Source organism: Sphaerodactylus townsendi, linkage group LG04 (assembly GCF_021028975.2).
Source record: "Sphaerodactylus townsendi isolate TG3544 linkage group LG04, MPM_Stown_v2.3, whole genome shotgun sequence".
Taxonomy (NCBI): Eukaryota; Metazoa; Chordata; class Lepidosauria; order Squamata; family Sphaerodactylidae; genus Sphaerodactylus; species Sphaerodactylus townsendi.
The window spans coordinates 32,831,907-32,847,900 of NC_059428.1; the positions used below are offsets into that span (position 1 = coordinate 32,831,907).

The window sequence follows — 15,994 nt, forward strand, 5'->3', positions numbered from 1 at the left end:
CAATTAGGAAAGTGGTGGGGAGGGAGCCATGTATGTTTTGCTGGGGGTAGGAGGTGATTTGTGAGAGATGATGCTGATGTTTGTTTGGTAAACCTTCAGATGGGGGGGTGACTTGTGAGAGATTTACATGTTTAAAAGTTAATTCCCCTTGCACTGGCTTGGAGCTGTTTCTCAGGCTAGCAGCCTACCTCACAGGGTTGGTGTGAGGACACAATTAGGAATGTGGTGGGGAGAGAGCCATGCCTGTTTTGCTGGGGGTAGGAGGTGATTTGTGAGAGATGATGCTGATGTTTGCTTGGTAAACCTTCAGATGGGGGGTGACTTGTGAGAGATTTACATGTTTAAAAGTTAATTCCCCTTGCACTGGCTTGGAGCTGTTTCTCAGGCTAGCAGCCTACCTCACAGGGTTGGTGTGAGGACACAGTTAGGAAAGTGGTGGGGAGAGAGCCATGCCTGTTTTGCTGGGGGTAGGAGGTGATTTGTGAGAGATGATGCTGATGTTTGCTTGGTAAACCTTCAGATGCGGGGTGACTTGTGAGAAGTTACATGTTTAAAGTTAATTCCCCCCTTGCACTGGCTTGGAGCTGTTTCTCAGGCTAGCAGCCTACCTCACAGGGTTGATGTGAGGACACAAGGTAGAAAGTGGTGGGGAGAGAGCCGTGCCTGTTTTGCTGGGGGTAGGAGGTGATTTGTGTGAGAGAATGATGCTGATGTTTGTAGTAAACCTTCAGATGGGGGGTGACTTGTGAAGAGAGGTTACATGTTTAAAAGTTAATTCCCCTTGCACTGGCTTGGAGCTGTTTCTCAGGCTAGCAGCCCACCTCACAGGGTTGGTGTGAGGACACAGTTAGGAAAGTGGTGGGGAGAGAGCCATGCCTGTTTTGCTGGGGGTAGGAGGTGATTTGTGAGAAATGATGCTGATGTTTGCTTGGTAAACCTTCAGATGGGGGGTGACTTGTGAGAGATTTACATGTTTAAAAGTTAATTCCCCTTGCACTGGCTTGGAGCTGTTTCTCAGGCTAGCAGCCTACCTCACAGGGTTGGTGTGAGGACACAATTAGGAAAGTGGTGGGGAGGGAGCCATGTATGCTTTGCTGGGGGTAGGAGGTGATTTGTGAGAAATGATGCTGATGTTTGCTTGGTAAACCTTCAGATGGGGGGTGACTTGTGAGAGATTTACATGCTTAAAAGTTAATTCCCCTTGCACTGGCTTGGAGCTCTTTCTGAGGCTAACAACCTACCTCATAGGGTTGGTGTGAGGACACAATTAGGTAAGAGAGTTGGTGGGGAGAAAGCCATGTATGTTTTGCTGGTGGTGGGAGGTGTTTTGTGAGCTGGTGCAAAAAAATCATTGTTTGGTCGTTGTGGGGGAGGGTGGTCGTCCATAGCTGGGGTGGGGGTGGGGGGCACCAAACTCAGATTTAGTCTCCGGGCTCCAGTTTGCCTAGATTCGCCCCTGTTAGCCAGATATTGGCGTCAACAGACAATTCCTTCGATTACAGAGTGGCGCCATAAAGTTATGGATTTAGTTAAGATAGCAAGATTATCAGGGTATAAAAAGTTGGAGAATAATGGAAAATTTAAAAATTTATGGTTATTATGGATTAAATATATATGGAATAGACGTCACAACAAAAATATGTGATCTTGGACATAATTTAAGAAGTATAAGAAACAATAGACGTATAAAATAAATATACTTATCAGAATAATGTAATAAGTGCTGTTGATAGTTTGGTATGTAAATGCGGAAGCTCATTAAGTTAGTGTTAAAATTGAAAATGGAACAATGTTATAATGTATCATGCTTTTGCAAACATGTCATGATTTATTTTTGGAAGTATATGTGTATATTTATAATTATGACCATAATAAAGCAAATTTAAAACGCCAAAAAAATCTTCATATGTACCTTCATTATTACTTAGTGAGAGATGTCTCCTTTCCATCTCCCAGTTCCTTTGCTGTAACAAACATCAATAAATAAAAATAGTCTAATGCTTGAAAATTTCTTCCTCACGAACCTGCAGTTCCCCAGGGCTCATAAAGATCTCTTTCCATATAACTTCTTCTCAGACGCTTTATTTTGAGCCAAGAACTCATGATGCCAGGTCTCAGATTCAGTCCTCAAATCTATTTGCAGTTCCAAGACTCACTAGAACTGTCAAAAAGAGCGTCTGAAGCCAGTTCTGAGAATGCACAGAGTTCTCTTCCCCAATCTGTGAATGCAACAGTGCACCCACAGCTTTGGGGTTATTTGGGAGGAGAAGTTGCTGCTTCTATGCAACATTGGCAAATACAATTCAATGTTGATAAGGGCAAAATACTAAAGGTTGCCAGACCTCTTTCTATGTTGGAAAGTCTCCCACAGGCAATTGTCCACTGGAAAACCCAGAAGTGACCTAGGAATTGCTGGAAATTCTGTGGGAAAAACATAGTGTTTCTGGTGATTCCTATGTCACTTCTGGGTTTTCCTGGAAGTGACAAAGTGGAGCACATGATGTTTCAGCTCCCATTCCATGTCCTCACCTCCAAATCTCCTGTTGGTTGCCTGGCATGGCCTGGAAGCACTGTGTACACTGGAGCAACATGTACATTCTTTAAATATATACTGATGAGCTCTGAATTGGCAGCAACTGAGAGGTTAAAGAACTTGGTGTTGTAGTTGGCACTGATGAACATGCTCATTCAGCATGTGGCACCAATGAGAAAGGCAAGGAATTGTTAGGAAGGGGGTTGAAATTAGCCAATTGCATCGATCTATGATGGAGTTGTATATTTCTGATTGCTCATCTCAAAGAGGTCTGATTGCAGAGTAGGGGAAGAGGGAACCAAAATGATTAAGGGTTGGAGTACCATTCTTATGAAGAAAGGCTAAATAGTTTGGAACTGTTCAGTTCTAGAAAAGAAATAACTAAGGGGAGACACAATAGAAGGTTGTAATTCATGGGGCAGAGTCAGTAGAACTTTTCTCCCTTTCCCATGATACTAGAACTCTCTGTACAATAATACTAGAGAGCAGCATCAGCAAAAGGCATTGGCCTCTATTCTCCGTTTTTTTGGCCTTCTAGTACAAGAGGTTAGAATAGATGATTCATGAAACTGGATGCCAGACTTGATGGACCACTGGTCTGATCAAGCAAGGCTGTTCTTATGCTCTTGGATTCCACTATAGATTCTATTAGCCACTCCTACTGGCATCACTTGACTGTCTGAGGCCCAGGATTTTACAATTCTGTCGTTCTGCCTGTGGGCTTCCTTTGGCACGGTGAAGGCATGTTGAAATCCTCTACAACAACTTGAGATGGGGATGCAGCAGTGTTCCCTTATCTGAGTAATTTGGCATGTGGGCCAAAGACTTTATACCAGCTGATGCTTTCTGATTTTTTTGGAAGTGTGATAATACAGCTCACAAGACAAAGATCAAAGGGCGAAAGCAACCCCTTTCAACCCACAGGAAAATGGCAAAAGCAAGAATCCGTTGGATCATAGTTTCTTTTTCTCATGGCTGATCTGTTAAAAAACATGAGAGGAGTTGATACTCTTTTCTTTTTTTACCTTTGGGATATAATTTTGATATTTGATCAAACAGAACACAGGCGATAAAGTATCTTATCTATTATTTACTCAAATGGAAATGTAGGACATTTGCCTTTGCTAATAGCAATAATGCTTATAAAATGTCTCTGCAAAGGTCAATAAAACTGCAGTTCTGCATTTAAGTCAGCTTCATCTCACAGCCCCCCTCAAAAAATTGTTGTCTTGTGCTGCAGATGATGATCAAATGCTTTATACCACAAAAAAGGTCACCCATCTATGAATCTTAAAATTGAGATTTGCATTATGGTGCCTCCAAAACAACAGGAGACTTTTAGTGCAACCCTATGCAGATATGTTTCAGTCTATTAATTTCAATTGACCTGGAGTAATTCTTCATAGGGTTGTGCTGTTTCTGTGCAACAATTTTGTTATAAGACATTTTTTTCAGCATTCTACAGACAAATGCAGGGGCTTATTTGTTCTATTTGATGTTAATCTTTTTAAAGATACAGGCATGTGTGTTTGTCTAGAGATATTTAATGAAATTCAGAAGGTGACCACGGTCTTTGAAAGGCAAATGTAATATATTATAGAGTAGTGTGGATGACCTAAGTTCAAGTATACTGTTATTTTCCCTAGGTAATACAGATGGTTCACAAATGCAAAACAATACCTCTCGTCTCCAGGAAGCAAGCAAGGTAGCATCCGTATCACTGGCAATTAACGTCTCCAGCTGATCTACAAAACACTATGTCAACCATGTTTCTAAAAACTGCTAATGTGACTACAGAGACTAGTCTTATTCGTTGATCAATACCAGGTAAAACTTAAATCTCTCATTCCAGATTTGTTGCTATATTAGTGTTAATGGTAAGCTGAGTTGCATAATTTATTAACTTCCGTATGAAGTTGAGATGAGGAAGACTGAATAGCATTTTCTGCACTTTTTTGATCCCTCTCTCTTCTCTTCTAATTATTTTAAGGTTTTCAGAATTAAGGTACTTCTGAAAAAGTTCTAATTACATTAGTAAAATTATGATTGACAGATTTCTTGAAAACACTGACAAGGTTGACTGGGAACTGTGAATTTTTTAAAGGGATAAAATAAGTCATTACTTACTAATCAGTTGCCCAGTCTGGGATCTTGGTTCAAAAATTTCAGCTTTTTTCACATTGAACTGAGCTAAGGGAATGGAACTTTCACACTCCATGTCTCCTGCTCCTTAGCTATGAAGCCAACCTAGACTGATAACACAATTTTTAACAGAACAAGAATTAAATTATCAGTTTCATCTCGTATTTCTTTCCTCAACTCATTTCATTTCATTCATTCATTCATTCATTCATTCATTCATTCATTCATTCATTCATTCATTCATTCATTCATTCATTCATTCATATTTTGAAATAAAATTTCCTGCACCTCATGTAGAAGCTCCTGTTATCTAATGCATTTCTACCTGTCCTTTTGTGTTATAGACATTATATAGTTTCACTTACGTTCCTGTCCTTTCCCTGCCATGGTGAGCTATATTCATTCATTCTACTGGTTGTTATCTGAAGAAATGGCAAACCATCTCTGGTTTTTTGGTTGCCTTGAGAGCCCCTTGTTGGTGTCTCCATAAGTTGGCTGCAACATGAAGGCGCATCACACTCACACACACACACACACACACACACACACACACACACACACACACACACACACACACACACACACACACACACACACACACACAGTTATCCTCTGTTGACGCGGAGTGGCATCTTTCTATATGCTGAAATCCTTTGCCCTGGAGAACAGAGTGAAAACTAGTTTATTTTTATACTGGAAAAGAACTATGATGACTGCATTATGACTCTCAACCAATCTGCATTCTAGGTCTGGGGGGATTGGTTTCCAGAAGCCAATTACTGTGTTATATTGTTAGCACTGTGAAGTGATCTGAAAGCTAGGTGATTTGCAGGCAGCAACAGCTGTATGAGCTCTTCAGCCTTTGAAGGAGTGGGAAGCCAGTTCTAAGGTGGAGAGTTCCTATTTTCATTCCTAAAAACTGAGATGACACCATGAACTGGATGGGTACTAGAAGTGCTCCTCTTCTATAATTAAATAGGATTCACAGATCTCTTGTAGTACCCTTATGGACCCAGGGGTTCTGAAACCACCAGTTTGAGAAACTCAGGCTCTAAAGAACCTGTTTCTCCTGTAGCCAGTTTGACAGCTTTTACAAGGATTTGCTGTTTACAGAATGAACTTATGACCAAGTGATGTTTGTGTGTATACTTTGGTGTTTGTTATGAGCCATTAAATCGCTTCCTACTTAATGGTGACCTCATGAATTAATGACCTCCAAAATATCCTATAATTGACAACTCAGGACTTGCAAATTAAGGGCTGTGGCTTCCTTTATTGATTCATCTCATGGTGGGTCTTTCTCTTTTCATAAGGCCTTCAACTTGTCCTAGCATTATTGTATTTTCCAGTGACTCTTGTGTTCTCATGATGGGCCAAGAAGTTGGATGCAAGGGAGGCATTCCACCAGACAATGCTCCATCACAGCCCTGAGGTTACCGCTAGCCACATGGAGCCAGGCAGAAAACATTGCAAAAGCATGCCTGGCTTCATAAAAAGGTTCTGGCTTGACCTGAAGACACATCATTTGGGCAGGAGCATGTCTTCACTACCCCTCAATGCCACACCTATGGCAGCAGCTCCTTTGTACGTCCACCCTGGGCACCTTGTGCACCTGCACCACCAAGCTGCGTGGCTCATTAGATACCAGCAGTGCTGTAGAGGGATGTGGGACCCGGACGTTCCCAGTAATAGAGTAGTCACGCCCTCTCAGACCTCCCACCAGCCTGTTCCCCATTCAAGCTGCAACCAGGAGCCAGCAGAGGGTGTGTGTGGATTGGGAGTGGGGAGCAATAGGTGTCCATTTTCAAAACGAAGAATTCCAGTAGTACCATAAAGACCAACAACAGTGATCCCAGCATGAGCATCCCAGAGCCACAGCCCATTCCCTTGCACATGTGGAGGAAAGAGCACTCCAGGAAGCCCTAAGGGGATGACACAGGTGGGGTGGAGGAGGAAGAGGAAGTGGTGGGGCAGGGAGAGACCCTCAAAAACAACCAGATGGGAGATCTGTAGACCACCCCAGGCTTCATTTCATCATTGCTTTGAAGAATTGGATTGCCAGCTCCTTCCATCCAGTATGACAACTGTGCCTTTGTGAGATGCTCGCAGAGACTATGGGAAGACAGGCTGAGCACATCATCCATGAGAGGCTTGCCTCATGGAGGTTTCCAGGCTTGCTGAATAGAAAGGTACCTGAGGGAAGGTGTTCCAGGAGCAGAGCTAGAAACATAGACTGAGCAGAGTGGTAGGAACTGGTCATGCTCCCAGGTTGCCCAGTTGAATCAGTTCCTGCAGGGATGCCAAACTGAAGCATGTGCAATGATGGGAGACAGCACAGATGCTGTGCCTGCTATAGCCGTGCCTGTAGGACCCTGGCAGGGCTTGCATTTACACAGACCTCCTTGAGGCGCATGCTGTAGCTAGGCCCATGCAAAGCTGGTAATAGGCTCCGGCCAGTTCAGAAATCTAGGCCTCATTTCAAACTGCTCAATAAGTATTTTTGTAATAGTTCTAAATACATAAGATTTACCATATAAACTCGTGTATAAGCCGACTTGTGTATAAGCCGAGGCACCTAATTTTAATAGCAAAACTTGGGGAAACGTATTGACTCACGTATAAGCCGAAGACGGGAAGCCAGGAGGCAGAGGGAGCTCCTTATTTGGGCAGTGACTCCCCCTGATGTCATTGCCCAAATATGGAGCTCCCTCCACCTCCCGGCTGCCTGGGCTTCCTCAAACCCAGCCCGGAGGTGGAGGGAGCAACAAGTGACTTGTGCAGCAGCAGGGAGGTCGTCCCGGCAACATCCCCAGCCTCAGCAGAGGCCTGAAGAGCCGACTGAGTAGCTTAGGGACTGCAGATAAGCCAAAGTAGGCATTTTTTCAGCCTTAAAACAGGGCTGAAAAACTCTGCTTATACGCGAGTATATACGGTATGTATCGTACACTTTCATATTTTTTTATTGTGACACAAAATTGATCTGGAAAAAGTTGGTTTCAGTCACCTGCATTTATCTACCTGTATTTTATCCTTATTGATCTTTTATTCTAAGAATCTTATTTTAAATATATATATTGTACTAACAGATCCCCCCTTTACTCTCTTTACAATATCAGTATTCTTTACCAAAGGGTAAAGCAGCAGAAGGCCATTGCTTTCCCATCCTGCCTGTGAGCTCCCAAAGGTACCTGGTGGGCCACTGCGAGTAGCAGAGTGCTGGACTAGATGGACACTGGTCTGATCCAGCAGGCTCTTTCTTATGTTCTTAAGAATTTGCCTCTGTCTGAGGAAGTAGGGCTCTTCAAAATCGTAGACCTGATGTATGAAATAGGGAAACTTCAAAGCAAGCTGTATCTTGTAAGGTTGAGAGTGTGTAGGCCTCTTTCCCAACCAAATGATCTATGACTACCTTGGCTTCCAGATCTAGTGTTACGTGAAAATCCTTCCAGGCATGTTATGGGCTTTATGCTTACCATCAGATCATGCCATAGAAAAGGTAACTAACCTGAGCACCATATTATCGCTTTATTAGAAAAAGTGTGTGCTTCAAGTCACTCCTTAGTTTATATTAGTCATGTATATAGTAGTGTCTGTATGAAATGCTGACTGGTCGGGATGGTATCAAAATAGAAAAATCACTAATTGAATGCATGTCTTAAAATATTGTAAATTTAATGTGGATTTCTCGAGCAAAGTCATACCACAGAGGTTTAACAGGAAGATATTTTCTTTCTTGCAAGTTAAACATTCTTTCAATTCCTGATCAAGTTCCTTAACAAAATAAAGATAGGAAAGATTCCTTTATCTCTCCCAGTGGACAGAAAGTTGCTATATTTTTAGTGTTGGATTAGTCTGCACTGACCCAGCTTTAGAACTTGTAGAAAGAAGTTGTTAACCTGAGTGATGTTTTTGACACAAAAGGCTCAATTTTTTGCAAGCAGGGGGGGTCTGTGCCTGACTTAAAAATAGTACAAGGGTCTTGAATAGGTAAAGTCTACTTTTTGAGTCCTGTTGTTTGCAGTTCATCAGTATCACTGCCTATGATGTGACATTTCCAGATGTGCCGGTTAAGGCTGTCGTGGTGGCTGCCTAGTAACCACTATATACATTGTTCCTCTTTAAAGGGAGAACCGTATGGTGCAATCATATGAATAGTAGAACTTGTACCAATTTAGTTCAATGTATTTAAGGCATCACAATACTGATAAAGGCCATATACCTTTACGCAGAGCAGCTTGTGAGAGAGAAGGCAGATTGAAATGAACCAGTGCTCAGCTCATAAGACCAGGGTAATGTCAATCAGTACTGTGGGCTCACAAAAAAAAATATTTGCCTGTGGGCCACACTGGCCCTGGGATCCAGGAGGTTTTTTGCTTTCCTTTGTGCAGAGAGCACAAAGGGGGCACTGGGGAAGAGGGGCAGGGAAGTAGGTCTGAACTTCCTGCACTGTTCAGGGGATTTGATTAGATGACCCTTGGGATCCTTTCCAACTCTATGGTTTCTATGGTTCCTATGTTTCTATTTAATGCTCAGTGTGGTTAGTTTTTATTTAGCATCCATATTGCTGAGATACATTTCTTTTAAAAAGAACAAGTTCTTGTGTATATGTATATATATATATATCGGTGTCACATATTTTTGTGGCGGTTTGGAGCTAGTAAATTGCCTACAAGGTTAAAAGTATAGAGTTTTTTTTCTTTCACTTTTATTAAGTAATTATTTTTATGCATGGCTTTTAAAAGTTTGCAGCTTGGGCCGAGGCAAATACACTACAGATTGGTATCCCCTTATAGTTGAATACATACAGACGCTACATGTCTGTCATTGCTCACTATAATTTGATGCCACGACATTGTGAGTATCCCTGCTCTTTCTGTGCCTCATCAGTGGTCAGTTGCTTGGGGAAGGGGGAGTACAGCTCCAACTAATGTAGCTAATTATGTCTGACATTATGGCCAGGCACTGGGAAATTCTCTCTGCAGGGATGCCTTTCCCAATGCTGAATGTAATACATGGATCAAACTTCAGGTTATTAAATTAAGTTGTGAAGCCTTATTTTCTCTCCTAGAAGAGTGAATTTTATGCACTTTCTGGAAATTCAGTGTTAATGAGAAGCATTTCCTAAGGGCTTTGCAGATCATAGAAGCTGATGCTCACCTTTCTTCACTAAATGAGTTTTACCTTTCAAAGCTTTTTGTCCCCTGGATTTATGATATCATCAGGAATTCGGAAAGAAGCGGTATTAGACAACACAGGTCTTATATATTATACTTAATTTCTAATTGTTCAGCCTGCCTGACTTCACTGCTTATGTATGTCCTTCTCTGCATACCATGCGTAGACTCACACAGCGTATATTCTATGCTTGTAAAAAGCTGGGAAAATCCTGTGCGCTTGCAATGTTTCCTTGCTAAATTTGACATCAATAACTTTGTTTAACCTCCAGGCTGAATACTTGTGATGGCATGTCTGGTAATAGAGGTATCCTGCAGTCCCAAAAAAGCCATTTGGGAACACTATGGCAAATCATTGGTAATGTTCTGCGAGTGCAAGTGATAAGGATATAATGCAAAAAAAAACATAAGTTTTCCCTCTTTAAATGACTAAATATGTACTGAATTAGCAAATGACAGAAAGTAATATTTAGAATATTCATCAGTTTGTTTCTGAAAAACCAAAAATGATAACTTTTTCTGAAAGTGTATCTTTTTGAGATCTCTCCAGAGTAATTTGGTGATTACTGATATTGTCCCATTGGATAATTGATGGCTGGGTTCATAGGTAACTGTGAAGTAACTGCGATTGTGGCCTCAGGCATTCTGTCAGAACAGTCTTATGTAATTGTACTGAAATGTTCACATACAAATGTCCTCATATTACTACAATACCCATACCAATATCTCTGATCTTCAATTCATTGTCAGTTGTGGTATACAAATGTTTCCCATTAGTTTGAAAATTGGTTCAGTGTTCTTTGATGTACAACTGAAAAAACAGACATGGTGTTTACAAAGGTAATGTAATACCTGTTTGGATTCAAAAGTGCAACTGAATGTGCCCTATTTGCAATGTTTGGTAAAGTTCAAGTTACATTCTGAAAAGGGGGGAAATGGTTTAATCAAAAGCGGAACCATTCTATTATAATCCATCCCTATTCCTTTATTTTTTTAAAAAAAGCCTACCTAAAAAGTTCAGTTCTACGTAGCTTGTGGAAAGGCAATAGTGGCAGCCATTCCTGACCTCCTCTGGCAGCAATTCCTTAAGGTGGGAGACCAATCCAGAGGTGAGATCCAGCAGGTTCTCACAGGTTCCCGAGAGTAGGTTACTAATTATTTGTGTGTGCTGAGAGGGGGTTACTAATTGGTGATTTTGCCACATGATTTTTGGCTTAGTTATGCCCCTCCTCTCAGCAGTAGGAAGCACAGAACTTCGGTAAGCAGTCTAGCAGGAGGTGCACCGGCAAAGTCGCAAGTAAGGCAGCCTGCACACTCCGCGCAGTATCTGCGACCGTTCCAGCCTAAGTGACGAGCGCAGCGGCTGCAAGGTCATGCCACAGCCCCGCCCCAGGAATGCCCTTGCGACCCCAGAATGCCCTCGGCCAATAATTCCACCATCGCGGCTCGTTGCCCGCCCAGTCCCACACACATGCTTCACGCCAGTTTGAATCCCACCACCATGGGAACCTGTTACTAAATTTTTTGGATCCCACCACTGGAGACCACTACAGAGAATACTTGTGTATGGACATATTTGATCTTGGCTGTTTGCAAGATGGCACCTATAGAAGACCCTGTTCTGATGTCATGGCAGGACACAGGAACAGAAACAGTCCTGCAGATATGAAGGTCCAAAGCCATGAAGGGTTCTGTATGTGATAGCAGGTGCTCTGAATTGAATCCAGTAACTAATCAGCAGCCAACACAGTGACTGCAGGATGGGTGGAATATATACATGCCCTGTCTAGTTTCTGACAATAACCAAGCTGTGATATTCTGCACTAACCGGAATTTCTGCATTGATTGTCTTGCTTTGAACAATTGTGTTGACCATATTTAGTTGCTTTCATCTATGTAACATGAACACAATTTTTTTGCTATTTAGATATTCGTTGATACCAGGTGGTGCAGCTGAACCTTAATTCACTTGGCAGATACTAATTAAGTGGAATTTGAATGCTGGCTTGAATTTCCATTGATCATGTCTCTTCATTACTTAAATCCTATCATTACTTAAATCCTATTGGGCCAACCCCAAAAGATAACATTTTTTAAATTTCCTTTTCAAAGCCCCACTTCAACATAAAACTTCAACAAGTGCGTCTTAAAGATTTAATGGTAAACTTTTACATCTTCTCAGGCTGCAAGAACACACAAGCTTCCCTGAGTTGTTCAAGCCAGCTGCTAGCAATAAGGTGTTTAGCAGTCTACCTGGCTCGTCTTTTGGCCACCCAGAAGTGTTTACTGCTTTTCTGGTTCAGCTGGGAGACCAGCCTCGGCTGCAACCATTTTTGCTTTAAAAAGATAGATTATGGAATGTTGCTTGACTGGATACTGAAATATTTGTCTGCATTTTCATGCATCAGCCCTGTTTTTCACCCAGCAGACAGATGGTCTTTTTCTTAATTTGACAACAGTAGATTGTTTTTGTGATAAATGCTTCTGAAATGTTCACTGACAATACTTTTCAGTTCATGTAGGTAATGGGGATTGAAAAAGCATTTTTTCCTGTTTATTAAATATTGGTATAACTCTTAATGGAAAAACTGACAAATGAAAGAGTAATGAATAGTCTTGCTAGGGTCTAATCTCCACTCAGCCATGAAGTCTACTGAATGGCCTTAGGTAAGGTACTGTCTAACCAATGGTAAAAATAAGTGAGGTAAAATTAGGTCAAGTATTGTATGCTACCCTAAGCTCAGAGGCTGTGAAGTATAAAGGTGCATAAATATTTTAATCAACAGTTGCAGACTATTCTTAAATTTGTTGTAAGAAAAACTGCCTATCTACCATTTTAAAAATACTATTAAATGTGAGAAAAGGAGTAACATTTTTACTTTAAGAGACTTCTCTGATCCAGGTGGCCCAGGCTAGTTCAATCATGTCAGATCTCATAAACTAAGCAGAGTTAGCATTTGGTTGGGAGACCCCAAGGAATTCCAAGGCTGCTATGCAGAGAAAGGTGATGACAAACCACCTCTGTTAGACTGTTGCCTTGAAAACCCTACAACAGAGTCACCATAAGTCAGCTGGGATTTGATGGGATTTCTCACACACACACACACACACACACACACACACACACACACACACACACACACACACACACACACACACACACACACACACACACACACACACACACACACACACACACACACACACACACAAACTTTGGATGTAACTTGATTTTTAGGTTTGGTCTGCCATGATTATAGATGGTTTACATAAACAGAGGGCAGCTTGCATCCTCTTCAGCATTTGCTTTTCAGTTCCTACTTCATGTACTATAAAACTTGCTGCAGCCAGAGTTATGAGACCCTGGCCATCACCTGGGCCTTTAGATGAGCCAGTGACTGAATCCCTGTCCAACACTTAAGCTGCTAATACTGGTATTAGGCACCCTTGATGTGGCAGGTTGCTGTTTAGAAATAATATTTTTTGTCAGGGCTACTAAAGGTTTACCATTTACTCCAGTGCCATAATTGTAAAATGTAAAAAACATATGAGTATAATGTTGTTTTACAATTTATATCTGACATCTAGGAAACAGCATGAAGGAAGTTAGTACCACTTTAATGAGCTTTTAACATTGTTGGGGAGGAAGGGAAGGAAAAAATGAGAAAAAAAAGGATTTGGATTTTTGCCTTGCTTTTTTTTTCTGAACTGTAAGTGAGTCTCAAAGCAGTTTACACAAATGCCTTCCCTTCCCTCTCCCCACAACAGATACCTGTAGAGAGCTGGCTCAAGTTCACCCAGCAAGCTTCATGTGTAAGAGTGAGGAATCAAACCCTCTCATGGTTAGAGTCTACCAACTCTCAACCACTACACCACACACTGGCTGTTTTGTAAGCTCTTACCCAGGGGCAAGGTTAGGGTCAGTGATACATTTGGGATATGCAGGTATAACTCTCTTCACAGGAGTAAAAGCTGTTACCAAGTGAAACTGGCTGGGGATGATCACTTCGTTTTCTACTCAGTGAAGGGGGAGAGAAAAAAGTCACACTTCAACAGCTTTCAGAAACTGTGGGGTTCTCTGATCTGATAGCACAGTGAGAGGAGTTCCTAAGAGGGGAAACATGTGTAAGTAATGAAGAAGACTCAAACCCTCGAAGGAAATATATGCTCAATGCAAAGGGAGACCATGAATGTGTAAATTACTATTGTTGTTCAACCTGCAGGTACTTCCTTTGGAATTTTCAAAACTAGTATAGTCCCTGCAGTGAGATGTTCATCAGGGGAGAAGGAAAGACAGGTGGAAAAAAGATCACGGCAGCCCTATCCATCAAACCCAGAGGCAGCAGGACACTGGCGCCAATGCAACACAACCCTGCCACCCTCGTAAGAGGGCTTCTCCAGCAGCAAGGAGCAAGAAAAGTCAACACTCAAACCTTCTCTCCCTCTGTTGCTGGAAAGCCCCCCCATAGGGCTGGCCACAGATCTCTTTATGCCATCAAAAGGGTGGTGTTGTAAGTCCAAAAGCTGGGGCACTGCGCTCTCAGCCCTCACAATTCTGGAAGAGAGAGCCAACTAATGTGAGCTCCACCTCTGGGAATGCCATAGCCAGCCCCCTGCCGTAGCTGGTGTTCAGTCGGGGATGCCAGTGTGTTTAGCCTCACCCACAGTCTGAACCACCGGTATCGTGGTGTGAGGCTCGACATATAGACACAGCCACTGACACATCTGCCACCTCTGCTGGGAGTAAGTGCCCCAGGAAAGGCAAGTGCGGAGCTGGAGCAAGGCCACACTGCTCTCTGATAACCCTTTCCTCCTTTGGAAGGAGACTATATATCATTATTTATTTCCTTGTGTAGCCATAGAGTGCACGAGCTCCTTGGGAATCAGCCAAATGACTCTTGGCGCTTTACTTCTTCTCATCTGTGGCTTATACTCATGTTGCTGTGATCAAGCTTATCCATTGGACTCCAAATGGGTCCCGGTCCAAAATAACAATTGGTCAAGCAGTCCAAAAATAAATAAAGTGGTTAACATATTTATTGTATTGTATTTTGGTTGGTGTAAGATGCTTTAGGTTTCTTATTGGAGAAGAGTGGCAAGTAAATATTACAATAACAATAAAATGCCAATACAAAGGGACCAAGAAGCAAATATTAGGAAGTTCAGGCAAGCATCCTTTTGTGATCTGAGATCATTCTGTTTCCAAATATGTGCTACCTGCAGACATAAAAAAGCAAGCACCCAATGGATACTTTAGAAACAGCTCCTTGCTGCAAATGCCAGGGTAGCCTTTTGCTTTGGTGTGAAGAGATGCTTTGAGAAAAAAAGGAAGTGGTCATCAGCAAATATATATTATTGGCAGACATCATGGCAAACCACAGGCAGCCATACAGGTTCCCTCTTCAGTGAAGAAGAAGTCTACTGAGTTACATCATGATATTAACACTCAGTTTTGTGAATTCATGGAGATTTCGGTGGAGAACCCCTGAGGAAGGGAGTTTGGTGAAGTGAGAGAGAGCTTTAGTGATTATGTGATTCCACAGAGTCCCTCCCTCAAAATTTGCCTGAGAGAGAGTTAAAGTAGGCTCCTTACGACTTCATAATAATTAAGATGTTTTAATAACTTATGACTAAAGGAGCCTTTTGAAAATGGAAATTAGTGCGATCAGACTCCTACATAGACTTTGTATGGACAAAGCATTTGGAATTATTGCCTCGGTGTCTTTTGCATATCATCGGGTCAATAGTAAAATCAAACACTGATTATCATTGAGGATACTACTATTCTCATGCATTTTTTTGAGACTCATTTAGCATGTTGCTAGTCATTGAAAGCGACATGTTTCCTGTACATTATATTTGTCTGTTCTTATTTGTCTTCTGTATTGTATAAAAGACAGTATTTAATATAAATACCTGTCACTATGTTGCTTTTGCAGCTCTCAACATGGCTGTGCGTGGACTTTCTCGGATACTCAGTGAAACCTGAGAGACAAGGATTACACAAAGTTATAAAACTCTATTTCCTCCCGCATTAGATGCATAGCTTTTCTCAATTTACCTGATTAATACCAGCTTGAAAGAATGGAAGGATATCTATAAAAGAACTGTGTTTTTAAAGTTCTGCTAGTGTGTCAGGATGTGC

At 41.7% G+C, this 15,994-nt stretch overlaps 1 protein-coding gene across 2 annotated transcripts in view; it reads left to right on the plus strand.

The window, feature by feature from the left end:
• Positions 1-15,994, plus strand: part of FRY (FRY microtubule binding protein) — a 267,714-nt gene that overhangs the window by 19,988 nt on the left and 231,732 nt on the right. For both annotated transcript variants that reach the window (XM_048492649.1, XM_048492650.1), the window contains exon 2: positions 4,180-4,360. The gene's annotated coding sequence lies outside the window, so the exon portion shown is untranslated. The remainder of the gene's footprint in view (positions 1-4,179; positions 4,361-15,994) is intronic.